The 27,808-nt window shown below is 42.0% G+C and overlaps 1 protein-coding gene across 1 annotated transcript in view; it reads right to left on the reverse strand.

Moving 5' to 3' along the window:
• Positions 1–27,808, reverse strand: part of DDX46 (DEAD-box helicase 46) — a 377,912-nt gene that overhangs the window by 143,643 nt on the left and 206,461 nt on the right. The window lies entirely within an intron of this gene.

A 27,808-nucleotide genomic window follows, 5' to 3' on the forward strand; every position in this document is an offset into this window, starting at 1 on the left:
CTTTGGTACAATGAAGAGATAAAATAAAACCCTAGCCCCTGTTCCAAAACTGGAACGGGCATAATTACTCCAGCCAACTCTAGATCTGAAACACATTTCAGAAATGCTGAGCCTTGCTGTGTTAACTGGGACACGGGAAGAAAAAAATCTCTTAGCAGGAGGCCTTAACTGAAGCCAATTCTGTACCTTTCTGAAACAATGTTCTGAAACCAGAGATTGAGAACAGAATTGAACCAAACTCTTTTGAATAAAACGTAATCTGCCCCATACCAGCTGAACTGGAAAAAAGGGCCGCACCTTCATGGGTACTTAGGAGCTGACTATAGGTTTCTATAAGGCTTGGATATATTCCAAACTGGAAATAGTTTCCAAACTGAATCCGCTCCTGAGGATGAAGGATCAGGCTTTTGTTCCTTATTATGAGAAAAAGAACGAAAAAATGAATATTACCCTGGAAAGAAAGGGAAAAACAAAGTTAACTTAGAAGACATATCAGCATTCCAAGTTAAATCCATAAAGCTTTTCTAGCTAAAATAGCTAGAGACATATACCTGACATCAACTCAAATGATATCAAAAGATGGTATCACCAATAAAATTATTAGCATGTTATAGAATAAAAATGCTATAAAATTATGATCTGTTATTTGTTGCGCTAAAACTTCTAACCAAAAAGATGAAGCTGCAGCAACATCTGGTAAAAATATAGCAGGTCTAAGAAGATTACCTAAACATAAGTAAACTTTTCTTAGAAAGGATTCAATTTTCTTATCTAAAGGATCCTTAAATTTAGTACTATCTGCCGTAAGAATAGAAGTACATTTTAGCAGGAATAGAGACAGCCCCAAACCTTAGGGATTTTGACCCAAAAAACTAATCTGTCAGATGGCACAGAATATAATTGCTTAAACGTTTAGAAGGAGCAAAAGAATTACCCAAATTATTCCATTCCCTGGAAATTACTTCAGAAAAAGCATCAGGGAGATTAAACACTTCTGGAATAAATACAGGAGATTTTAAAAAACCCTATTTAAACGTTTAGATTTAGTATCAAGAGGACCAGAATCCTCTATATCTAAAGCAATTAATACGTCTTTAAATAAAGAACGAATAAATTCCATCTTGAACAAATAAAAAGATATAACAGCATCAACCTCTGAGACAGAAACTTCTGAACCAGAAGAACCATTATCAGTATCAGAACGATGATGTTCATTTAAAAATTCATCTGAAAAAAAGAGAAGTTTTAAAAGACTTTTATGTAAACTAGAAGGAGAAATAACAGACATAGCCTTCTAAATGGATTTAAAAAATAAAATCTCTTATGTTTATCAGGAACACTCTGAAAATTAAATGTTGACGGAACAGCAACAGGTAATATAACAGTACTAAAGGAAATTTTATCTGCATTAATAAGTTTGTCATGACATGCAATACAAACAACAGCTGGAGAAACAGGTACCAAAAATTTATAGCAGATACACTTAGCTTGGTAGCTCCAGCCCCGGGTAGTGATTTTCCTCAAGTAACTTCTGACTCAGTTGCAACGTAGAACATCTTGCAATATGTAATAGAAAAAACAACATATAAAGCAAATTGATCAAAATCCTTAAATGACAGTTTCAGGAATGGGAAAAAAATGCCAGTGAACAAGCTTCTAGCAACCAGAAGCAATAAATAATGACACTTAAATAATGTGGAGACAAAAGCGACGCCCATATTTTTTTAGCGCCAAACAAGACGCCCACATTATTTGGCGCCGAAATGCCTTTTGGCGCCAAAAAATGACGCCACATCCGGAACGCCGACATTTTTGGCGCAAAATAACGTCAAAAAAATGACGCAACTTCCGGCGACACGTATGACGCCGGAAACGGAAAATAATTTTTGCGCCAAAAAAATCCGCGCCAAGAATGACGCAATAAAATGAAGCATTTTCAGCCCCCGCGAGCCTAACAGCCCACAGGGAAAAAAGAGTCACATTTTTGAAGGTAAGAAAAAATGATTAATTCAAATGCATTATCCCAAATATGAAACTGACTGTCTGAAAAATAAGGAAAGTTGAACATTCTGAGTCAAGGCAAATAAATGTTTGAATACATATATTTAGAACTTATAAAAAAGTGCCCAACCATAGCTTTAGAGTGTCACAGAAAATAAGATTTACTTACCCCAGGACACTCATCTACATGTTTGTAGAAAGCCAAACCAGTACTGAAACGAGAATCAGCAGAGGTAATGGTAAATATAAGAGTATATTGTCGATCTGAAAAGGGAGGTAAGAGATGAATCTCTACGACCGATAACAGAGAACCTATGAAATAGACCCCGTAGAAGGAGATCACTGCATTCAAATAGGCAATACTCTCCTCACATCCCTCTGACATTCACTGCATGCTGAGAGGAAAACCGGGCTCCAACTTGCTGCGGAGCGCATATCAACGTAGAATCTAGCACAAACTTACTTCACCACCTCCATCGGAGGCAAAGTTTGTAAAACTGAATTGTGGGTGTGGTGAGGGGTGTATTTATAGGCATTTTAAGGTTTGGGAAACTTTGCCCCTCCTGGTAGGAATGTATATCCCATACGTCACTAGCTCATGGACTCTTGCTAATTACATGAAAGAAATTTATGCTTACCTGATAAATGTTTCTTTTTAAAGACACAATGAGTCCACGGATTTCATCCTTACTTGTGGGATACAATACCAAAGCTATAGTACAGTGTTTTTCAACCAGTGTGCCATGGCACACTAGTGTGCCGTGAGAGATCCTCAGGTGTGCCGCGGCGGTGTCCCTCTTTCAAATTTTGAAATATTGGGATGTATGTGACAGGCTCATCAGGCATCATTTACAACCATGACATTGACATTCATTCACAGACAATCATGATTGTTTGTGAATGAATGTCAATATGTCATGTATAGTTTGTAGGAGGCATGGCATCACAGTACAGTGTGTGTGTGTGTGTATATATATATATATATATATATATATATATATATATATATATATATATATATATATATATATATATATACATACATACACACACAATATTAGGCTACAATGTGTGATTTTGTAAAATTTTGGGATGGTGGTGTGCCACAGGATTTTCTTCAATGTAAAAAAGTGTGCCACGGCAAAAAAAAGGTTGCAAATCACTGCTATAGTACACGGATGAAAAGGGAGGGACAAGACAGGGAACCTAAACGGAAGGCACCACTGCTTGAAGAACCTTTCTCCCAAAAACAGCCTCAGCCGAGACAAAGATATCAAATTTGTAAAGATTTATAAAAAGTGTGAAGAGAGGACCAAGTTGCAGCCTTGCAAATCTGTTCAACAGAAGCATCATTTTTTAATGTTCATGAAGAAGCAACAGCCCTAGAGAAATGAGCCGTAATTTTTTCAGGAGGCTGCTGTCCAGCAGTCTCATATGCAAAACGGATGATACTCTTCAGCCAAAAAGAAAGAGGTAGCCGTAGCTTTCTGACCCTTACGTTTCCCCGAAAAAATGACAAATAAAGAAGATGATTGATGAAAGTCCTTAGTCGCTTGTAAGTAAAATTTTAAACCACAGACTAAGTTTAAATTGTGTAGCCCAAAAATAATGATATAACTGCACCACCAACTGTATTTAAAACATCTCAGACATGAATAAGGACATGGGTCCGAAACGTTGTCTGTTTTAAGTGGCACAATAAAATTATGATGTTTTAAATACAGTTGGTGGTGCAGCTATATCATTATTTTTGGACTACCTTTTTGGGACCTTGGTGCAGGTACAATAGTTGGCACACCTGCAAACAAGCTGTTGCATACCCTTGGTGCTTGTGCATTTTTTGTTTTCTTTAAATTGTGTAGCAGGCGTTCCTTCTGAGAAGGAGGATTAGGACACAAGGAAGGAACAACAATCTCCTGATTAATGTTCTTGTCTGGAACAACTTTAGGAAGAAAACCAAATTTAGTACGTAAAACCACCTTATCCGAATGTAAAATAAGGTAAGGAGAATTATATTGTAATGCAGAAAACTCAGACACTCTTCAAGCAGAAGAAATGGCAACAAGAAAACAAAACTTTCCAAGATAATTTAAAATCTATGGAATGCATAGGTTCAAACGGAACCCCTTGAAGAACTTGAAGAACTTTAAGAACTAAATTCAAACTCCATGGAGGAGCACATGGTTTAAACACAGGACTGATTCTAATCAAAGCCTGACAAAAAGATTGAATATCTGGAAAATCTGCCAGACGCTTGTGCAACAAAATAGACGAGGCAGAGATCTAACCCTTTAGGGAATTCGCCGATAACCCCTTCTCCAATCCCTCATGGAGAAAGGACAAAATCCTGGGAATCCTAACCCTACTCCATGAGTAGCCCCTGGATCCACACCAATAAAGATATGTGCGCCACATCTTATGGTAAATATTCCTAGTTACCGGCTTACGCGCTTGAATTAAGGTATCTATGACCGAATCAGGTAACCCTCGCTTGGACAAGAGTAAGCGTTCAATCTCCAAGCAGTCAGCTGCAGAGAAACTAGATTCAGGTGAAGGAAGGGACCCTGAATGAGAAGGTCCCTCCTCAATGGCAGCTTCCAAGGTGGCAGAGATAACATGTCCACCAGAGCGGCATACCAAATCCTGCAAGGCCACGCAGGAGCAATGAGGATCACTGATGCCCTCTACTGTTTGATTCAAGCAATAACCCAGGGAAGGAGCGCAAACGGGGGGGGGGGGGGGAAATAGATATGCTAGTCTGAAGGACCAAGGAACTGCCAAGGCATCTATCAGCTGGGCCTGGAGGTCCCTGGACCTGTATCTCGGAAGCTTGGCATTCTGACAAGATGCCATGAAATCCAACTCTGGCTGACCCCATCTGAGAATCAGGTTGGAGAATATTTTTGGATCGAGTTCCCACTGTCCTGGAAAAAGTCAGCCTGCTCAGAAAATCTGCCTCCCAGTTGTCCACCCCTGGGATGTGGATCGCCGACAGATAGCAAGAATGGGCCTCCGCCCACTGGATTATTTTGGCTACTTCTGTCATTGCTAAGGAACGCCTTGTTCCTCGATGATTGATGTAAGCCACTGTCGTATGTTGTCCGACTGGAATCTGATGAATTGGGTCGAAGCCAACTGAGGCCAGGCCCGAAGCGCATTGAAGATCGCCATCAACTCTAGAATGTTGATGGGAAGGAGAGACTCTGCCTGAGTCCATACTCCCTGAGCCTTTAAAGAGCCCCAGACTGCTCCCCATCCTAAAAGGCTGGCATCCGTTGTCACAATTACCCATGAAGGTCTGCGAAAGCATGTCCCCTGGGATAGATGATCCAAGACAACCACCAATGAAGAGAGTCCCTCGTCTCCTGATGTAGGGTTATTCGAGGAGACAAATCTGTATAATTTCCATTCCACTGACTGAGCATGCTTAGCTGCAGAGGCCTGAGATGAAACCGAGCAAACGGTATGATGTCTATTGCCGCCACATTTAATCAGATTACCTCCATGGACAGAGCCACTGACCGCCGAGGAGTGGACTGAAGGGCTCGACATGTTTTCAGAATCTGACTTTCTGACCTTTGTCAGAAAACTTTTCATGGATATAGAGTTGATTAGAGTACCCAGGAAGAGAACCCTTGTCTGCGGAATTAACAAACTCACTTTCATATTTACCTTCCACCTGTGAGTTCTCAGGAAGGAAAGCACAATGTCAGTATGGGACCTTGTTCCGCGGTCTTAGAACCACCAGTAGAGACCACAGAACCTTTGACAATTCTGGGTGCCGTGGCCAGACCGAAAGGGAGAGCCACGAACTGAAACGGTTTGCCCAGAAAGGCAAACCTCAGGAACCTGCGATGATCTCAGAGGATAGGAACATGAAGATATGCATCCTTTAGATCCACTTTTGTCATAAATTGACCCTCCTGGGTCAATGGAAGAATGGTATGCATAGTTTCCATCTTGAAAAATGGAACTCTGAGAAACTTGTTTAGACTCTTGAGGTCCAAGATAGGTCTGAAGGTTCCCTCCTTTTTGGGAACTACAAACAGATCTGAATAAAAACCCTGTTCCAGTATTGGAACGGGACAAATCACTCCCATGGAAGAGAGGTCTCTTATACAATCTTGAATGAAGAAATCTTCCTCGGGGGGGGATTTCTGAACTCCAGTTTGTATCCCTGAGACACTATTTCTGTAGCCCAAGGAACCTGAACATCTCGCACCTAAGATTGAATGAAAAAGGAAAGTCTGCCCCCTACCAGATCCGGTCCCGGATCATGGGCAAACCCTTCATGCTGACTTGGAAGCAGTAGCAGGGTTCTTTGATTGTTTACCCTTGTACATGACTGGTTGTAAAATTTCCTTCAAGCCAGGTCCAAACAGGGTCTTCCCCTTGTAAGGAATAGTTCAGAAGTTTAGACTTGGATGCCACGTCCGCAGGCCAAAGTTTCAACCATAAGGCCCTGCGGGCTAGGATATAAAAACCTGAAGCATTAGCAGCTAATCTAGTAATCTGCAGAGAAGCATCAGTAATACATGAATTAGCAATTGTAAGAGCCTTTATCCTATCCTGGATTATATCCATAGAAGTTTCTGACTTAAAAACCTCAGACAACTCATCAGCCAAAATGCCGTCGCTCTAGTGACAGTAATAAAGTACACAGCTGGATGCCATTGGAAGCCATGGAGTACATCCCCTCCTAAACCTTTGAAAGAATCAACTACCCTCTAAGGAAGTAGTGGTTCTTTTAGACAAGCTGAAAACCACTCCTTAACCCTAGGAATGTCTACCCCGCCTCCTTAGCCGAGATGTTTCTCTTTAAATATAGGAAATGCAGTCTTGCATTCTTATAACTTACTGGACGTACTAGATTAAATTACACCGGTATAGTCTGAGCCGTCCAGGGTAGCTAAAACCGCAAATAAATGCTCTAGTAAGGTTAGCTTCCACTTGGGAAAAACATAGAATGCATGAGAGGCAGGATAAAAATGACACTGCAGTAGCAGGTGGAATTGAACTCTCAAAATTCCAGCTTGCAATTACCCAAGGTTACCTACTAAATCACAGAGGTACACCATGTGGGCCCTAATATTTTGTGGACACTGTAGCAATGTGGTATAAAGTGACCATTGTCAACATACTCCCCAATAGCAAATATCTTAAGAGGAGAAGGTTTAGAAAAAGGAGTGTAATTTTTTTTTTTTTTTTTTTTATTTCTGTTGTGTAGAAAACAATCCAATTAAAGAGTTAACACTGCTGTTAATATACATCGCTAAGTACATGAAATAAGAGATGTCATGTGCAACAATTCCATATGAAATTTGCAAGGAACCGCAGAGCACTGCATGTGGCCATAAAAATATTTGAGACACTATAGGAGAAAACAGTGGCATGGATTGACTGATGTCAACAGACCCCCTAACAGCCATAGCTTTAGAAGGAGTATAAGAAAAATTGACACATAAAAAGCGGTATTGTTTCCTTAAACGTTAAAGTAACCTTATCTTTTGTTCCTGTAGCATCCTAAGACACAAAGGATGAGCTAAACAAAAACAAATGAAAGTATTATGATAAACATAACATAGGTTAGCTTTCACTTGAAGCACGGACTATGTCTACTGTCCCTTTAAATTTTAAAAGCAACATAATTCTTTTTCCCTTAAATTGCAAACTGTCCACTTATCAATATGTGTACATGGGTTGACATAAATGTAAAAAAGAATAGCAGCACTCCAATGGATAATTACCAAATTTTATTTGTAGCCAAGAGCGCAAAAAGACAGCGACGTTTCAGACTACATGTCCTTCATCATGCCATAAATACACCATTTCCTCTTCCTCCTTAAATACCCCTAAGGACACACCCACCAAACAACAATTAACTATTTGTACACTACAACAGTGACCTTTTCTCATTAGCATATGTAAATATCCTACTTCTTAATATTGCTCTATAACAGTCAAATAACCTGTTCCCCTTTATAAAAAAGAAAGAGGTGAATCATTACACTATAGGATTTTCACAAAGAATGGGGAACATCTGTTTCTGTATACAACACTATCCATTTAGGAAAGAAAGAAGATTAATAATACGTTTAAAATTTCCAAAGTAATTTTCCTACAAAAAAACAGATAAATCATAATCCTTATTCATACCCAATGGTGTTAATGAGTTTAAAGTAAAAATCCAAAATGCCTGTTTAAGATGCTGCTCTCTATCACCCCCTCATCTACAGGGGGGAACATGCTCCAAAACTTGAAACCTAAGTTGACTAACTCCATGTTGGGCCTCTAAGAAATAAGTAGCTACAGGGGACTTCAATTTTTTTCTCCTAATGCTCGATTTATGTTCAGTGATCCTATCACGGACCCTGCGGGTCGTCTCGCCTAAATAAATTAAGCCACACAGGCACTTAAAGTGAATGTAAATTTTGATGCTAAAGTGCCAGGTTTTTAAAACTTTGATTAAAAACAGGGGCACTTTAATTCATAAAAATTTACATTTCACTCCTGTTGTGACAAAAAAAACTTACCTTTTAAACTTCACAGCAGCTCCAGCTTTCTCCGGTCTCACAAGCCATTTCTGATGTCAGAAATGATTGATAGGTCATTCTCCAATCACAGCTTCCCCCCCGGGGGATTCAGTGTCTGATTCACTGCTGTGATTGGAGGAAGCCGATGCCTCATTTTAGACCCAGGAAGAGGCTTTGAAACAGGTGGAGGAAGCTGGAGCTGCTGTGAAAATTAAAAGGTAAGTTTTTTTTCACAACAGGAGTGAAATGAAAATTTTTATGAATTAAAGTGCCCCTGTTTTTAATCGAAGTTTTAAAAACCGGGCACTTTAGCATCAAAATTTACATTCACTTTAAGGAGATAAATAGCATAATTAGTATTGCTTGTCAAAAAATCTTTAATCCAAAACTTTTTTCCCGATTGCGGATGTACAAAAATGGGCCCCTTTATCATGTTGTTACAATGAGAGCATCCAAGACATGGATAGCATCCCATATTTTTACTAGTAATATATCTTTGCCTATCAATTCTAGCACTACCAATATCCGCCTTAACTAAGGTATCTCTTAGATTAACCCCTCTTTTATAGGCTGGCATGGGGACATTCTGGAACTCTGGTATGCCTGGGTTGCAATTTTTTAAAATATACCAGTGTTTACAAATGATTTTCTGGATTTGTGTGCTCAATTAATTAAATTTAGAGACAAACACTAACCTGTCCCTATTTTTATCCTTAGATTTACCTGTGATTTCAGCAAACTTTCTCTAGTCATCTCCATTGTCCTATCAATCTCTTTCTGAATTAAATCTCCATCATATCCTCTGTCCAAAAAGAGATTACCCATTTCCCTGAGTCTTACTTCACTTGTTTTATCATCTGACACAATGCGCCGAACCCGCATAAATTGGCTCTTGGGTAGGGAATTCTTTAAGGACTAAGGATGTGCACTATTTGCCAATAGTAAATCATTTCTATCAGTATCTTTCTTATATAAATCCACCCGGATTCTGCCATTCTCTTTAATTACCAATGTATCTAAGAAAGCTAAACTCTCCTCACTATGAACTAAGGTAAATTTAATATTCATAGTAGCTGAATTTAATGTTTCCACAAATTGCAATAGGCTTCCAATGTCGCAAAACCATATGCCAAACACATATAATATTTATTGTTGTTTCCTAATCATTGTGTAATGTTTCACTTCTTTCTTCTTTGTAAAGGTGAACAGGTATTTGACTGTTATAGAGCAATATTAAGACGTAGGATATTTACATATGCTAATGAGAAAATGTCACTGTTGTGGTGTACAAATAGTTAATTGTTGTTTGGTGGGTGTGTTCATAGGGGTATTGAAGGAGGAAGTGGAAATGGTGTATTTATGGCATGATGAAGGACATGTAGTCCGAAACGCTGTCTTTTTGTGCTCTTGGCTACAAATAAAATTTGGTAATTATCCATTGGAGTGCTGCTATTCTTTTTTACATTTTTGGATATTTTGCTGGGTTGTGCAGTGCCCAGCTATAGCGTGCACCCTATACTATTGCAGTGTGTGCTGGACTATTGTGATTCCATGGGTTGACATAGCCAGTAGCAAACACTTTCAGGGCCTACTGGACCTCAGCTATTGTACTGAGGTGTCTAAGCGTCCAATGTTATAATTTTCAAAAACAGAAACTTAAGAAAATATTTTAACCTCATCTTTGTGTGTATAGAAGTCTGGCATTCTAATACAGAGTGAATCCTAATTGCAATACAAACTCTGCCCTCCGGTATCGGAATGGAGGAAGAGCGCAACTAACACAAGGATAGAGCCCCGCCCCTCGTGAGCGTGCCAGCACTCCATCCCCCGGCACTCAAATTGACTATGCCCTGTATGGAGGAATAATCCCGAAAAAAATGGCGGGAAGACAACTTCGCCCATCGTGGGCGTCACCTTACTCAAGCTCCCGGTCGCCATTAAGCTCTTATAGATCTGGCACCGGGAGACATAAAGCCAAACGTGTAAAAGTGTAGCAAAGTATGCTACTGCATGTCCGGTAGCTCTATCTCTCACAATAGTGATTCAAAACACCTCCCTGAAACACAGAAAAGTAAATTTATGCTTACCTGATAAATTAATTTCTTTTACGATATGACGAGTCCACTGATTTCATCCTTACTTGTGGGATATTAACCTCCTGCTAACAGGAAGTGGCAAAGAGCACCACAGCAGAGCTGTATATATAGCCCCACCCTTCCCCTCCAGTCATTCGGCCGAAGGTTATAGGAAGAGAAAAGGAAAGGCTAAAAAAGGTGCAGAGGTGACTGACGTTTACAAAAAATATAAAGAAAAACATAATTTATGCTTACCTGATAAATTCCTTTCTTCTGTAGTGTGATCAGTCCACGGGTCATCATTACTTCTGGGATATTACTCCTCCCCAACAGGAAGTGCAAGAGGATTCACCCAGCAGAGCTGCATATAGCTCCTCCCCTCTACGTCACTCCCAGTCATTCGACCAAGGACCAACGAGAAAGGAAAAGCCAAGGGTGAAGTGGTGACTGGAGTATAAATTAAAAAATATTTACCTGCCTTAAAAACAGGGCGGGCCGTGGACTGATCACACTACAGAAGAAAGGAATTTATCAGGTAAGCATAAATTATGTTTTCTTCTGTTAAGTGTGATCAGTCCACGGGTCATCATTACTTCTGGGATACCAATACCAAAGCAAAAGTACACGGATGACGGGAGGGATAGGCAGGCTCTTTATACAGAAGGAACCACTGCCTGAAGAACCTTTCTCCCAAAAATAGCCTCCGATGAAGCAAAAGTGTCAAATTTGTAAAATTTGGAAAAAGTATGAAGCGAAGACCAAGTTGCAGCCTTGCAAATCTGTTCAACAGAGGCCTCATTCTTGAAGGCCCAAGTGGAAGCCACAGCTCTAGTAGAATGAGCTGTAATTCTTTCAGGAGGCTGCTGTCCAGCAGTCTCATAAGCTAAACGAATTATGCTACGAAGCCAAAAAGAAAGAGGTAGCGGAAGCTTTTTGACCTCTCCTCTGCCCAGAGTAAATGACAAACAGAGAAGACGTTTGTCGAAATTCCTTAGTTGCCTGTAAGTAAAATTTTAGAGCACGGACTACATCCAGGTTGTGCAGTAGACGTTCCTTCTTTGAAGAAGGATTTGGGCATAAAGAAGGAACAACAATCTCTTGATTGATATTCCTGTTAGTAACTACCTTAGGTAAGAACCCAGGTTTAGTACGCAGGACTACCTTATCCGAATGAAAAATCAAATAAGGAGAATCACAATGTAAGGCTGATAATTCAGAGACTCTTCGAGCCGAGGAAATAGCCATTAAAAATAGAACTTTCCAAGATAACAACTTTATATCAATGGAATGAAGGGGTTCAAACGGAACGCCCTGTAAAACATTAAGAACAAGGTTTAAACTCCATGGTGGAGCAACAGTTTTAAACACAGGCTTAATTCTGGCCAAAGCCTGACAAAAAGCCTGGACGTCAGGAACTTCTGACAGACGTTTGTGTAACAGAATGGACAGAGCTGAGATCTGTCCCTTTAATGAACTAGCAGATAAACCCTTTTCTAAACCTTCTTGTAGAAAAGACAATATCCTAGGAATCCTAACCTTACTCCAAGTGTAACCTTTGGATTCACACCAATATAGGTATTTACGCCATATCTTATGGTAAATCTTTCTGGTAACAGGTTTCCTAGCCTGTATTAAGGTATCAATAACTGACTCAGAAAATCCACGTCTTGATAAAATCAAGCGTTCAATTTCCAAGCAGTCAGCTTCAGAGAAGTTAGATTTTGATGTTTGAAGGGACCCTGTATCAGAAGGTCCTGTTTCAGAGGTAGAGACCAAGGTGGACAGGATGACATGTCCACCAGGTCTGCATACCAAGTCCTGCGTGGCCACGCAGGTGCTATTAGAATCACTGATGCTCTCTCTTGTTTGATTCTGGCAATCAATCGAGGAAGCAACGGGAAGGGTGGAAACACGTAAGCCATCCTGAAGTCCCAAGGTGCTGTCAGAGCATCTATCAGGACTGCTCCTGGATCCCTGGATCTGGACCCGTAACAAGGAAGCTTTGCGTTCTGTCGAGACGCCATGAGATCTATCTCTGGTTTGCCCCAACGTCGAAGTATTTGGGCAAAGACCTCCGAATGAAGTTCCCACTCCCCCAGATGAAAAGTCTGACGACTTAAGAAATCCGCCTCCCAGTTCTCCACTCCCGGGATGTGGATTGCTGACAGGTGGCAAGAGTGAGACTCTGCCCAGCAAATTATCTTTGATACTTCCATCATAGCTAGGGAGCTTCTTGTCCCTCCCTGATGGTTGATGTAAGCTACAGTCGTGATGTTGTCCGACTGAAACCTGATGAACCCCCTAGTTGTCAACTGGGGCCAAGCCAGGAGGGCATTGAGAACTGCTCTCAATTCCAGAATGTTTATTGGCAGGAGACTCTCCTCCTGACTCCATTGTCCCTGAGCCTTCAGAGAATTCCAGACGGCACCCCAACCTAGAAGGCTGGCGTCTGTTGTTACAATTGTCCAGTCTGGTCTGCTGAATGGCATCCCCCTGGACAGAAGTGGCCGAGAAAGCCACCATAGAAGAGAATTTCTGGTCTCTTGATCCAGATTCAGAGAAGGGGATAAGTCTGAGTAATCCCCATTCCACTGACTTAGCATGCACAGTTGCAGTGGTCTGAGGTGTAAGCGTGCAAAGGGTACTATGTCCATAGCCGCTACCATTAAGCCGATTACCTCCATGCATTGAGCCACTGACGGGTGTTGAATGGAATGAAGGGTGCGGCAAGCACTTTGAAGTCTTGTTAGCCTGTCCTCTGTCAGGTAAATCTTCATTTCTACAGAATCTATAAGAGTCCCCAGGAAGGGAACTCTTGTGAGTGGAACGAGTGAACTTTTCTTTTCGTTCACCTTCCATCCATGTGACCTTAGAAATGCCAGCACTAACTCTGTATGAGACTTGGCAGTTTGAAAGCTTGAAGCTTGTATCAGAATGTCGTCTAGGTATGGAGCTACCGAGATTCCCCGCGGTCTTAGTACCGCCAGAAGAGCACCCAGAACCTTTGTGAAGATTCTTGGAGCTGTAGCCAATCCGAATGGAAGAGCCACAAACTGGTAATGCCTGTCTAGGAAGGCAAACCTTAGGTACCGATAATGATCTTTGTGAATCGGTATGTGAAGGTAAGCATCTTTTAAATCTACAGTGGTCATGTATTGACCCTCTTGGATCATAGGTAAAATTGTCCGAATAGTCTCCATCTTGAACGATGGAACTCTTAGGAATTTGTTTAGGATCTTTAAGTCCAGGATTGGTCTGAAAGTTCCCTCTTTTTTGGGAACCACAAACAGATTTGAGTAAAACCCCTGTCCCTGTTCCGATCGTGGAACTGGATGGATTACTCCCATTAACAAGAGCTCTTGTACGCAGCGTAGAAACGCCTCTTTCTTTGTCTGGATTGTTGACAATCTTGACAGATGAAATCTCTCTCTTGGAGGAGAGTATTTGAAGTCCAGAAGGTATCCCTGAGATATTATCTCTAGCGCCCAGGGATCCTGAACATCTCTTGCCCAAGCCTGGGCGAAGAGAGAAAGTCTGCCCCCCACTAGATCCGATCCCGGATCGGGGGCCCTCAATTCATGCTGTTTTAGGGGCAGCAGCAGGTTTCCTAGTCTGCTTGCCCTTGTTCCAGGACTGGTTAGGTTTCCAGCCTTGTCTGTAGCGAGCAACAGCTCCTTCCTGTTTTGGTGCAGAGGAAGTTGATGCTGCTCCTGCTTTGAAATTACGAAAGGAACGAAAATTAGACTGTCTAGTCTTGGCTTTGGCTTTGTCCTGAGGCAGGGCATGGCCTTTACCTCCTGTAATGTCAGCGATAATCTCTTTCAACCCGGGCCCGAATAAGGTCTGCCCTTTGAAAGGTATATTAAGCAATTTAGACTTAGAAGTAACATCAGCTGACCAGGATTTTAGCCACAGCGCCCTGCGTGCCTGAATGGCGAATCCTGAATTCTTCGCCGTAAGTTTAGTAAGATGTACTACGGCCTCCGAAATGAATGAATTAGATAGTTTAAGGACTCTAAGCCTGTCCGTAATGTCGTCCAGAGTAGCTGAACCAATGTTCTCTTCCAGAGACTCAATCCAGAATGCCGCTGCAGCCGTGATCGGCGCAATGCATGCAAGGGGTTGCAATATAAAACCTTGTTGAACAAACATTTTCTTAAGGTAACCCTCTAACTTTTTATCCATTGGATCTGAAAAAGCACAGCTATCCTCCACCGGGATAGTGGTACGCTTAGCTAAGGTAGAAACTGCTCCCTCCACCTTAGGGACCGTTTGCCATAAGTCCCTTGTGGTGGCGTCTATTGGAAACATTTTTCTAAATATCGGAGGGGGTGAGAACGGCACACCGGGTCTATCCCACTCCTTAGTAACAATTTCAGTAAGTCTCTTAGGTATAGGAAAAACCTCAGTACTCGTCGGTACCGCAAAATATTTATCCAACCTACACATTTTCTCTGGTATTGCAACTGTGTTACAATCATTCAGAGCCGCTAACACCTCCCCTAGTAATACACGGAGGTTTTCCAGTTTAAATTTAAAATTTGAAATATCTGAATCCAGTCTGTTTGGATCAGAACCGTCACCCACAGAATGAAGTTCTCCGTCCTCATGTTCTGCCACCTGTGACGCAGTGTCTGACATGGCCCTAATATTATCAGCGCACTCTGTTCTCATCCCAGAGTGATCACGCTTACCTCTTAGTTCTGGTAATTTAGTCAAAACCTCAGTCATAACAGTAGCCATATCCTGTAATGTGATTTGTAATGGCCGCCCAGATGTACTCGGCGCTACAATATCACGCACCTCCCTCTGAGCGGGAGATGTAGGTACTGACACGTGAGGCGAGTTAGTCGGCATAACTCTCCCCTCGTTGTTTGGTGAAATTTGTTCAATTTGTACAGATTGACATTTATTTAAAGTAGCATCAATACAGTTAGTACATAAATTTCTATTGGGCTCCACTTTGGCATTGCAACAAATGACACAGGTATCATCCTCTGAATCAGACATGTTTAACACACTAGCAAATAAACTTGCAACTTGGAAATACAATTCAATTAGAATAATATTAAAACGTACTGTGCCTTTAAGAAGCACAGAAGATCTATGACAGTTGAAAATTAATAAATTGAAACAGTTATAGCCTCAATCCTTGTAAACAACACAACTTTAGCAAAGGTTTAATCCCATTAGCAAAGATAACAAATTCTGAAAGCAGGAAACAAATTACAGAATAAACGTTTTTTATCTCAGTCAAACTATAATTCTCACAGCTCTGCTGAGAGAAATTACCTCCCTCAAAATAAGTTTTGAAGACCCCTGAGCTCTGTAGAGATGAACCGGATCATGCAGGGAATACAATGAGTTGCTGACTGAAATATTTGATGCATAGAAAAAGCGCCAAAAAACGGCCCCTCCCCCTCACACACAGCAGTGAGGGAGAACAGAAACTGTCAGAAAAACAGATTAAGCAACTGCCAAGTGGAAAAATAGTGCCCAAACATTTATTCACACAGTACCTCAGCAAATGAAAACGATTTTACATTCCAGCAAAAACGTTAAACATAATCTCTAGTTATTAAACAGCTTTATGTATTTCTTACAGTGTAATTCTAGTGAAGTACCATTCCCCAGAATACTGAAGTGTAAAGTATACATACATGACATTATATCGGTATGGCAGGATTTTCTCATCAATTCCATTGTCAGAAAATAAAAACTGCTACATACCTCTATGCAGATTCATCTGCCCGCTGTCCCCTGATCTGAAGTTTACCTCACTCCTCAGATGGCCGAGAACAGCAATATGATCTTAACTACTCCGGCTAAAATCATAGCAAAACTCTGGTAGATTCTTCTTCAAACTCTGCCAGAGAGGTAATAACACACTCCGGTGCTATTTTAAAATAACAAACTTTTGATTGAAGATATAAAACTAAGTATAATCACCATAGTCCTCTCACACATCCTATCTAGTCGTTGGGTGCAAGAGAATGACTGGGAGTGACGTAGAGGGGAGGAGCTATATGCAGCTCTGCTGGGTGAATCCTCTTGCACTTCCTGTTGGGGAGGAGTAATATCCCAGAAGTAATGATGACCCGTGGACTGATCACACTTAACAGAAGAAACCTGTCTTAAAAGAACAGGGTGGGCCGTGGACTCGGCATATCGTAAAATAAATTAATTTATCAGGTAAGTATAAATTTACTTTTCTTTTACAAAGATATGACGAGTCCACGGATTTCATCCTTATTTGTGGGAAACCAATACCAAAGCAATAGGACACGGATGAAAGGGAGGGACAAGACAGGAACCTAAACGGAAGGCACCACTGCTTGAAGAACCTTTCTCCCAAAAATAGCCTCAGAAGAAGCAAAAGTATCAAATTTGTAAAATTTGGAAAAAGTGTGAAGGGACGACCAAGTCGCAGCCTTACAAACCTGTTCCACAGATGCATCGTTTTTAAAAGCCCATGTGGAAGCCACAGCCCTAGTAGAATGAGCCGTAATTCTTTCACGAGGCTGCTGTCCATGCCAGGCGGATGATACTTCTCAGCCAAAAAGAGAGGTAGCCGTAGCTTTCTGACCCCTACGCTTTCCAGAATAAACAATGAATAATGAAGATGATTGACTGAAATCCTTAGTTGCCTGTAAGTAAAACTAAGGCACGGACCACATCCAAATTATGCAACATACGCTCCTTCTTAGAAGAAGGGTTAGGACACAAGGAAGGAACAACAATTTCCTGATTAATATTCTTATTTGAAACAACCTTAGGAAGGAATAAAGGTTTAGTACGTAATACCACCTTATCAGAATGAAAAATGAGATAAGGGGAATCACACTGTAGCGCTGAAAGCTCAGAAACTCTTCAAGCAGAAGAAATAGCAACTAAAAACAGAACTTTCCAAGATAACAATTTGATATCCATGGAATGCATGAGTTCAAACGGAACCCCTTGAACTCGAAGAACTAAATTCAAACTCCAGGGAGGAGTAATGGGTCTAAATACAGGCTTAATTCTAGATAGAGCCTGACAAAAAGACTGAACATCTGGCACATTTGCCAAACGTTTGTGAAACAGAATTGACAAAGCTGAAATTTGTCCCTTTAAGGAACTCGCTGACAACCCTTTCTCCAATCCTTCTTGGAGAAAAGACAGAATCCTAGGAAACCTAGCTTTACTCCATGAGTAACCCTTGGATTCACACCAATAAAGATATTTACGCCATATCTTATGATAGATCTTTCTAGTGACAGGCTTTCTAGCCTGTATCAAAGTATTGATGACCGAATCAGAGAATCCTCGCTTAGATAAAATCAAGCGTTCAATATCCACGCAGTCAGCTGCAGAGAAATTAGATTTGGACGTTGGAAAGGACCTTGAATGAGAAGGTCCTGTCTCAATGGAAGTTTCCACGGTGGCAGAGAGGAGAGGACATGTCCACTAGATCCGCATACCAAGGCCTGTGTGGCCATGCAGGAGCTATCAGGATCACTGAAGCTCTCTCCTGCTTGATTCGAGCAATCACGCGTAGGAGGAGAGGAAACGGCAGAAACACATAAGCTAGGCTGAACAACCAAGGCACTGCCAATGCATCTATCAGTTTGGCCTGTGGATCCCTTGATCGGGATCTGTATCTTGGAAGCTTGGCATTCTGTCGAGATGCCATCAAATCCAATTCCGGTCTGCCCTATCTGAGAATCAATGAGGCAAATACCTCCGGGTGAAGTTCCCACTCCCCCGAATGAAAAGTCTGTCGACTTAGAAAATCCGCTTCCCAGTTCTCTACCCCTGGGATGTAGATCGCTGACAAATGACAAGAGTGGGCCTCCGCCCAACGGATTATCTTGGATACTTCTATCATCGCTAAGGAACTCCTTGTTCCCCCTGATGATTGATATATGCCACAGTCGTGATGTTGTCCGACTGGAATCTGATGAATTTGGCCGAAGCCAACTGAGGCCACGCCTGAAGCGCATTGAATATTGCTCTCAGTTCCAGAATATTGATTGGAAGTAGAGACTCCACTTGAGTCCAAACACCCTGAGCCTTCAGGGAGTTCCAAACTGCACCCCAGCCCAGAAGGCTGGCATCCGTTGTCAATATTACCCACGAGGGTCTGCGGAAACTAGTCCCTTGGGACAGATGATCCCGGCGACAACCACCAAAGAAGAGAGTTTCTGGTCTCTTGATCCAGAATTATATGAGGAGATAAATCTGCATAATCCCCATTCCACTGTCCAAGCATGCACAGTTGCAGTGGTCTGAGATGAAAGCGAGCAAACGGAACAATGTCAATTGCCGCTACCATTAATCCAATTACCTCCATACACTGAGCCACTGATGGCCGAGGAATGGACTGAAGTGCTCGGCAAGTATTTAGAATCTTTGATTTTCTGACCTCCGTCAAAAATATTTTCATGGCTACCGAGTCTATCAGAGCTCCCAAGAAAGGAACTCTTGTCTGTGGGACAAGTGAACTCTTCTCTATGTTCACCTTCCAGCCGTGAGTTCTCAGAAAAGACAACACTGTGTCCGTGTGAGATTTTGTCAGATATGTTGACGCCTGAATCAGAATGTCGTCCAGATAAGGCGCCACCGCTATTCCTCGCAGTCTGAGAACTGCCAAAAGAGACCCTAGAACCTTTGTGAAGATTCTGGGTGCTGTGGCCAACCCGAAGGGAAGAGCCACAAACTGATAATATTTGTCCAAGTAGGCAAACCTTAGAAACAGATGATGATCTTTGTGGATTGGAATATGAAGGTAAGAATCCTTCAAATCCACGGTAGTCATATATATTGACCCTCCTGGATCATTGGTAAAATTGTTTGAATTGTCACCAACTTGAATGATGGAACTCATTGAAATTTGTTTAGACACTTTAGATGGGTCTGAACGTTCCCTCTTTTTTGGGAACCACAAATAGGTTTGAGTAAAACCCCTGTCCCAATTTTGGAACTGGACAAATTACTCCCATAGTAAAAAGGTCTTTCACACAGCGTAAGAACGCCTCTCTTTTTATCTGGTTTGCAGATAACTTTGAAAGATTAAATCTCCCTCTTGGTAGAAAGTCCTTGAATTCCAATTGATAACCGTGGGTCGCTATTTCTAGTGCCCAGGGATCCTGAACATCTCTTGCCCAAGCCTGAGCAATGAAAGAGAGTCTGCCCCCTACCAGATCCGGTCCGGGATCGGGGGCCGCCCCTTCATGCTGTCTTAGGAGCAGTAGTGGGCTTTCTAGATTGTTTACCCTTATTCCAGTTCTGATTGGGTCTCCAGACTGACTTAGATTGGGTAAAATTCCCTTCCTGCTTTGAGGAAGAAGAAGAAGAAGCGGGGGTCCTCCTTTAAAGTTCCGAAAGGAACGAAAATTATTCTGTTTACCCCTCATTTTAACCGACTTATCCTGAGGTAGGGCATGGCCTTTACCTCCTGTAATATCAGAAATGATTTCCTTCCGAAAAGGGTCTTACTTTTAAAGGGAATAGCTAAAAAGCTTATGTTTTGATGACACATCAGCAGACCAAGATTTAAGCCACAATGATCTACGTGCTAAAATAGCAAATCCTGCATTCTTTGCCGCTAATTTCGCTATTTGAAAAGCAGCATCAGTAATGAAAGAATTAGCTAGCTTGAGAGCCTTAATTCTATCTAAGATATCACCTAATGGAGTCTCACCTTAAGGGACTCTTCTAGAGCCACAAACCAAAAAGCTGCTGCAGTAGTTACTGGAACAATGCAAGCCGTAGGTTGTAAAAGAAACCCCTGATTAACAAATAAGTTCTTTAGAAGACCCTCTAACTTCTTATCCATAGGGTCTTTGAAAGCACAACTATCCTCAATGGGTATAGTAGTATGCTTAGCTAAGGTAGATATAGCTCCCTCAACCTTAGGGACTGTTTGACATGAGTCCCGAATTGTATCTGATATGGGAAACATTTTCTTAAAAGTAGGAGGGGAGAAAACGGTATACCTGGTCTATCCCATTCCTTTCTTATGTTTTTCTGGTTCCTAAGAATTTCGGAAAATATGAGTGTAAGTAGGCACTTCCAGATATTTATCCATTTTACACAATTTCTCTGGAGGAACAACAATAGGGTCACAATCATCCAGAGTCGCTAAAACCTCCCTAAGCAACAGGCAGAGGTGTTCAAGCTTAAATTTAAAGGACATAGCGTCCGAATCTGTCTGAGGTAAATCATTCCCTGAATCTGAAATTTCACCCTCAGACAGTAATTCCCTGATCCTCAACTCAGAACACTGTGAGGGTACATCGGAAATAGCTAATAAAGCATCAGAGGATTCAGTATTTACATTAATACCTGACCTACTGCGTTTACCCTGCAACACTGGTAATTAAGATAATACCTCTGTAAGGGTAGTTGACATAACAGCAGCCATCTCCTGCAGAGTAAAAGAATTAGACGCACTAGAAGAACTTGGCGTTGCTTGTGTGGGCGTTAACGGTTGTGACACTTGGGGAGAATTGGATGGCATATCCTGATTCTCTTCAGACTGAGAATCATCCTTAGGCACACTTTCTTGACCTAATATATGGTCATTACAATGTAAGGCTCTTTCAGTACAAGAGTTACACAATGTTAAAGGGGGTTGCACAATAGCTTCTAAACACATAGAAGAATGAGATTCCTCAATGTCAGACATGTTGAACAGACTAGTAATAACCACAAGTGTCGTTTAAACACTAATTTATTACATTAAACTTAAGAAAAAACGTGTACTGCGCCTTTAAGAAAAGAAAAAGTGAACAATTTTTCCAAAATGCTCAAAAAACGTTAGATTAACTTTAAATTTAACTCAAAATCGTTGGTTAATCCAAAAATTACTGCACCTAGAAGCAAGGGCAGAAATAAGGCTCTAAAATACTTATATCAATAACAAGTCATTTTATAGACAAAAAATACCCTCTGCACCTCGCCACAGTTCTGCTGTGGCGCTTACCTGCCCCCAGGGTACTTCGAAATAACTTCCCAACACTTCAGACCAGCTTGCACAGTCTAGGAGCACCGGAGTTACTGCTTGCTGCTGCCTAGCCTGAAGGAAATGCGCATCTGAGAGTGCGAAAATAAGCCCCGCCCCTTAAGGTCGAAGCCGGAGTAGGCCCAAACACAACCGCATAGGGAAGCGGTTTCACACCTAAGTTAAACAGCTAATGTCTATACTATAACCCCTCAAGTGCCAGTAAGCAAACATATGCCAGAAAATAAAAAACGTTATGTATCGTTTTTCTTTGAATGCCCATAGTGTCACACAATGCCCAAGTCAACCAACAATAAAATCCAGGGACTCCAGTAATACCTTTCATTTAAAATTAAGATTACTGTTTACCCCATTCCCATAGAGGGAAATAAATGCCAGCCAAAATCTGATATATCACGTCTCCTCAGAATAAAAAGGCTGCACATACCTTAATGCTGCTTGTAGCATGAAACCGGTCTCCACACTGAAGATGTATAATGGTTACCTTCAAAAGTCTTGTGGGAACCAGCATGGATCTTAGTTACAACTGCTAAGATCATCAACCTCAGGGCAGAAATCTTCTTCTATATCCCCCTGAGGAAAATAGTACTCACCGGTACCATTTAAAATAACAAAAAAGAAAGAGAAGTTGCCGAAGCCTTTTGGCCTCTCCTCTGTCCAGAGTAGACAACAAACAAAGCGGATGTTTGACGAAAATCTTTCGTAGCTTGTAAATAAAACTTTAAAGAACGAACCACATCAAGATTGTGTAATAGACGTTCCTTCTTTGAAGAAGGCTTAGTACAAAGTGAAGGAACAACAATCTCCTGATTGATATTCTTATTAGATACCACCTTAGGAAGAAACCCAGGTTTGGTACGTAACACTACCTTATCTGCATGGAAAATCAGATAAAGGGAATCACATTGTAAAGCAGATAACTCCAAAACTCTTCGAGCCGAGGAGATAGCTACTAAAAACAGAACTTTCCAAGATAAAAGCTTAATATCTATGGAATGTAAGGTTCAAACGGAACCCCTTGAAGAACTTTAAGAACTAAATTTAAACTCCATGGCAGAGCAACAGGTTTAAACACAGGCTTGATTCTAACTAAAGCCTGACAAAACGCCTGAACGTCTGGAACCTCAGCCAGACGTTTGTGCAAAAGAATAGACAGAGCAGAAATCTGTCCCTTTAAGGAACTAGCTGACAAACCCTTCTCCAATCCTTCTTGGAGAAAAGATAATATCCTAGGAATCCTGACCTTACTTCATGAGTAACCCTTGGATTCACACCAATGAAGATATTTACACCATATCTTATGATAGATTTTCCTGGTGACAGGCTTTCGAGCCTGAATTAAGGTATCAATGACCGATTCGGAAAAAGACACGCTTTGATAGAATCAAGCGTTCAATCTCCAAGCAGTCAGACGTAGAGAAATTAGATTTGGATGTTTGAAGGGACCTTGAAGTAGAAGGTCCTGTCTTAGCGGCAGAGACCATGGTGGAAAGGATGACATGTCCACCAGATCTGCATACCAAGTCCTGCGTGGCCACACAGGGGCTATCAAGATCACCGAAGCTCTCTCCTGCTTGATCTTGGCAATCAGACGAGGGAGCAGAGGAAACGGTGGAAACACATAAGCCAGGCTGAAGGACCAGGGCGCTGCTAGAGCATCTATCAGTGCTGCCTTGGGATGCCTGGACCTGGACCAGTAACAAGGAAGCTTGGCGTTCTGACGAGACGCCATGAGATCCAGTTCTGGTTTGCCCAAAGTTGGATCAACTGGGCAAATACCTCCGGATGGAGCTCACACTCCCCCGGATGAAGTCTGCCGACTTAGAAAATCCGCCTCCCAGTTCTCTAGTCCTGGGATATGGATAGCTGAGAGATGGAAAGAGTGAACCTCTGCCCATAGAATTATCTTTGAAACCTCCAACATTGCCAGGGGGCTCCTTGTTCCCCCCTGATGGTTGATATAGGCTACAGTCGTGATGTTGTCCGACTGAAATCTGATGAACCTGACCGCAGCTAGCTGAGGCCAACCCTGAAGAGCATTGAATATCGCTCTTAGTTCCAGAATGTTTATCGAAAGGAGGGCCTCCTCCTGAGTCTACGAACCCTGAGCCTTCAGGGTGTTCCAGACTGCACCCCAGCCCAGAAGGCTGGCATCTGTCGTTACTATAGTCCATTCTGGCCTGCGGAAACTCATTCCCTTGGACAGATGGACCCGAGATAGCCACCAGAGAAGAGAATCCCTGGTCTCTTGATCCAGATTTAGTAGAGGGGACAAATCTGTGTAATCCCCATTCCACTGATTGAGCATGCAAAGTTGCAGTGGTCTGAGATGTAGGCGGGCAAACGGAACTATGTCCATTGCCGCTACCATTAATCCGATTACCTACATACACTGAGCCACTGATGGACGAGAAATAGAATAAAGAGCACGGCAGGAAGATAGAAGTTTTGACAACCTGACCTCTGTCAGATAAATCTTCATTTCTACTGAATCTATCAGAGTTCCTAGGAAGGAAACTCTTGTGAGAGGTGAGAGAGAACTCTTTCCTTTGTTCACCTTGCACCCGTGAGACCTTAGGAATGCCAGAACAATGTCCGTATGGGACCTGGCGATTTGAAAAGTTGACGCCTATATCAGGATGTCGTCTAGGTAAGGGGCTACTGCTATACCCCGCGGTCTTAGAACCGCCAGAAGGGACCCTAGAACCTTCGTAAAGATTCTTGGTGCCGTGGCTAACCCGAAGGGAAGAGCCACAAACTGGTAATGCCTGTCTAGGAAGGCGAACCTGAGAAACTGATGATGATCCCTGTGTATCGGAATATGTAGATAAGCATACTTTAAATCCACGGTAGTCATATATTGACCCTCCTGGATCATAGGTAGGATGGTTCGAATAGTCTCCATCTTGAAGGATGGGACCCTGAGAAATTTGTTTAGGATCTTGAGATCCAAGATTGGTCTGAAAGTTACCTCTTTTTTGGGAACGATAAACAGATTTGAATAGAAGCCCTGCCCCTGTTCCTCCTTTGGAACTGGGTGGATCACTCCCATAACTAGTAGGTCTTGAACGCAATGTAAGAATGCCTCTCTCTTTATCTGGTTTGCAGATAATTGTGAGAGATGAAATCTCCCCTTTGGAGATGAAGCTTTGAAATCCAGAAGATATCCCTGGGAAACAATTTCCAGAGCCCAGGGATCCTGGACGTCTCTTGCCCAAGCCTGGGCGAAGAGAGAAAGTCTGCCCCCCACTAGATCCGGTCCCGGATCGGGGGCTTCTCCTTCGTGCTGTCTTAGAGGCAGCAGCAGGCTTTTTGGCCTGTTTCCCCTTGTTCCAAGCCTGGTTAGGTCTCCAGACTGGCTTGGACTGGGCAAAATTTCCCTCTTGTTTTGTAGAAGAGGAAGATGAAGCTGCGCCACTCTTGAAGTTTCGAAAGGAACGAAAATTAGTCTGTTTGGTCCTTAACTTGTTGGACCTATCCTGGGGAAGGGCGTGGCCTTTTCCTCCAGTAATATCAGAAATGATCTCCTTCAGTCCAGGCCCAAATAGGGTCTGCCCTTTGAAGGGGATATTGAGAAGTTTAGACTTTGAAGTGACATCAGCTGACCAGGATTTAAGCCATAGCGCCCTACGTGCCGGAATGGCAAAACCTGAATTTTTAGCCGTTAGCTTGGTTAAATGAAAAACGGTGTCAGAAATAAATGAATTGGCTAACTTAAGAGCTTTAAGCCTGTCAAGGATATCATCCAACGGGGTCTCTACCTGTAAAGCCTCCTCCAGAGACTCGAACCAGAAAGCAGCTGCAGCAGTGACTGGGGCAATGCATGCAAGAGGCTGGAGAATAAAACCTTGTTGTATAAAGATTTTCTTAAGGAAACCCTCTAATTTCTTATCCATAGGATCTAGGAAAGAACAACTGTCCTCGACAGGAATAGTTGTACGCTTAGCTAGGGTAGAGACTGCTCCCTCCACCTTAGGGACCGTCTGCCACAAGTCCCGTGTAGCGGCATCTATAGGAAACCTTTTCTTAAAAGCAGGAGGAGGAGAGAACGGCACACCTGGTCTATCCCATTCCTTAGAAATAATTTCTGAAAACCTCTTAGGGATTTGAAAAACATCAGTGTAAACAGGCACTGCAAAGTATTTGTCCATTTTACACAATTTCTCTGGGACTACAATGGTGTCACAGTCATCCAGAGTCGCTAAAACCTCCCTGAGCAACACGCGGAGGTGTTCAAGCTGAAATTTAAATGCTGTCATTTCAGAGACAGACTGAAGTAACGCCTTCCCTGAATCAGAGAAGTCACCCACAGATAGAAGCTCTCTCACATAAACTGCAAAACAGTGAAAAAAAGTAGTAAACTCTACGAAATTTTTACAGTGTGTATAAGGGACTAAAGCAGCATTGCACCCACTTGCAAATGGATGATTAACCACTCAGGCCCAAAAACAAATTAGAAAAATGTTAAACCTGTTAACAAACAGACACACACACTGCCACAGCTCTGCTGTGGCTCCTACCTGCCCTCAAAACAAAACTCTATAGATGTCCTATAAGCCAGAGGACTCCTTCAGGGAAGCTGGATGTCTCAGACTGAAATGAAAATAGGCCCCTCCCACCATGCACTCAAAGTCAGAGGGCCTTAAAAAAGTACTCCTAGGAGAAATCTAACAAGCCATGTGGAAACTAGGCCCCAAATAAAGATTTATCACCCTCAGAGAAAAAACGTTTTTATTTATAAATCATGCAAACGTTTTTACACTAAGTAATATAGGTATTAACATGAATATTATCCCTTTTTGCAAGCATGATCGCAGTTGTTGTTAAATCACTGTATCAGGCTTACCTTAAATATACCAGGCACTGTCAGCATTTTCTAGACCTTATCTCTCTAGAAAAAAATATACTGAACACAACTTTAAAGCAGGCAATCTGCAGACCGTCCCCCCAACTGAAGTTTTCTTTCCATACTCTTCAGTTATGTGTGAGAACAGCAATGGACCTTAGTTACAAACCTCTAAGATCATCAAACCTCCAGGCAGAAGTTTTCTTCCAATTTCTGCCTGAGAGTAAAAACAGTACAACGCCGGTACCGTTTAAAAATAAACTTTTGATTGAAGGTTAAAACTACCCTAAGTCACCCCATCTCTCTTGATACTTCCTTTCTTGTCGAGAGCTGCAAGAGAATGACTGGGGGTGGCAGTTAAGGGAGGAGCTATATAGACAGCTCTGCTGTGGGTGTCCTCTTGCAGCTTCCTGTAGGGAAGGAGAATATCCCACAAGTAATGGATGAACCCGTGGTCTGGATACACCTTTACAAGAGAAAAAGGGTATGGCAGTGATGCCTCAATATCGAGGCATCACTGCCATACCCTAAAAGCAAAACCCTTAAATCTAAAATTAATGTCCTCAGAATCCCTTTCTGACTCTCCAGAGGAGTTGCATATGGCTGACCGCTGCAGCGCCCATAGAACTGCTGGTCCAAGACTCAGAAGAACCATGCTTAACTTTCCTCTTCCCTTTTCCCTGTAACAGGCATAGCTCTGTTTTTGGGATGCAAAATCATGTGGAATCATGTGGAATCATGTGGAAAAACACTAACCCCCAAATGAGTTTGAGGGAAGGTGGGCGAAGAAAACTGCATGTGTTGAAATAGGGGCCACCGTTTGAGGCTGTAGTACTGGCATATCAGGGCAAACTGAGGTCTGAGTCTGCACAATGTCCAGGAGTAAACTGAGCTGGTGGGGACACCGCAGTGTCTGTATACTAGGCCCCCCTGATTGTAACTCTAGAACAGAAAGCATGCATTGCATAATTGGGCAGGAAGACACAGCATGCAACCTACACAGCATGCAACCTACACAGCATACATTTACTAAAGTAAAATAAGGGAGTAGAGCTAATATCCTCCTGACTGGGTTCCATTAGGAGTCATGACAATAATATGGGAATAAAGGTATACCAATGTGGATATAAACTTAGCCAAAATGAACTGTGACCCCCACACAGCTATTATCGAGCCCCTAATGAATGCTCTGCATATGGTGTCTCACCACCTCAGTGATAGTGCCAGGACTTCCCCTCTGACGCTACTTCAGGCCATGCTAGAACTAAATCATGAATGACAAGAAGATTAGCAATCTTCTACAGAACATAACTAAAAAGGGCAGAAATCTGACCCTTCAAAGAACTGG

Source organism: Bombina bombina, chromosome 6, assembly GCF_027579735.1.
Source record: "Bombina bombina isolate aBomBom1 chromosome 6, aBomBom1.pri, whole genome shotgun sequence".
NCBI lineage: Eukaryota > Metazoa > Chordata > Amphibia > Anura > Bombinatoridae > Bombina > Bombina bombina.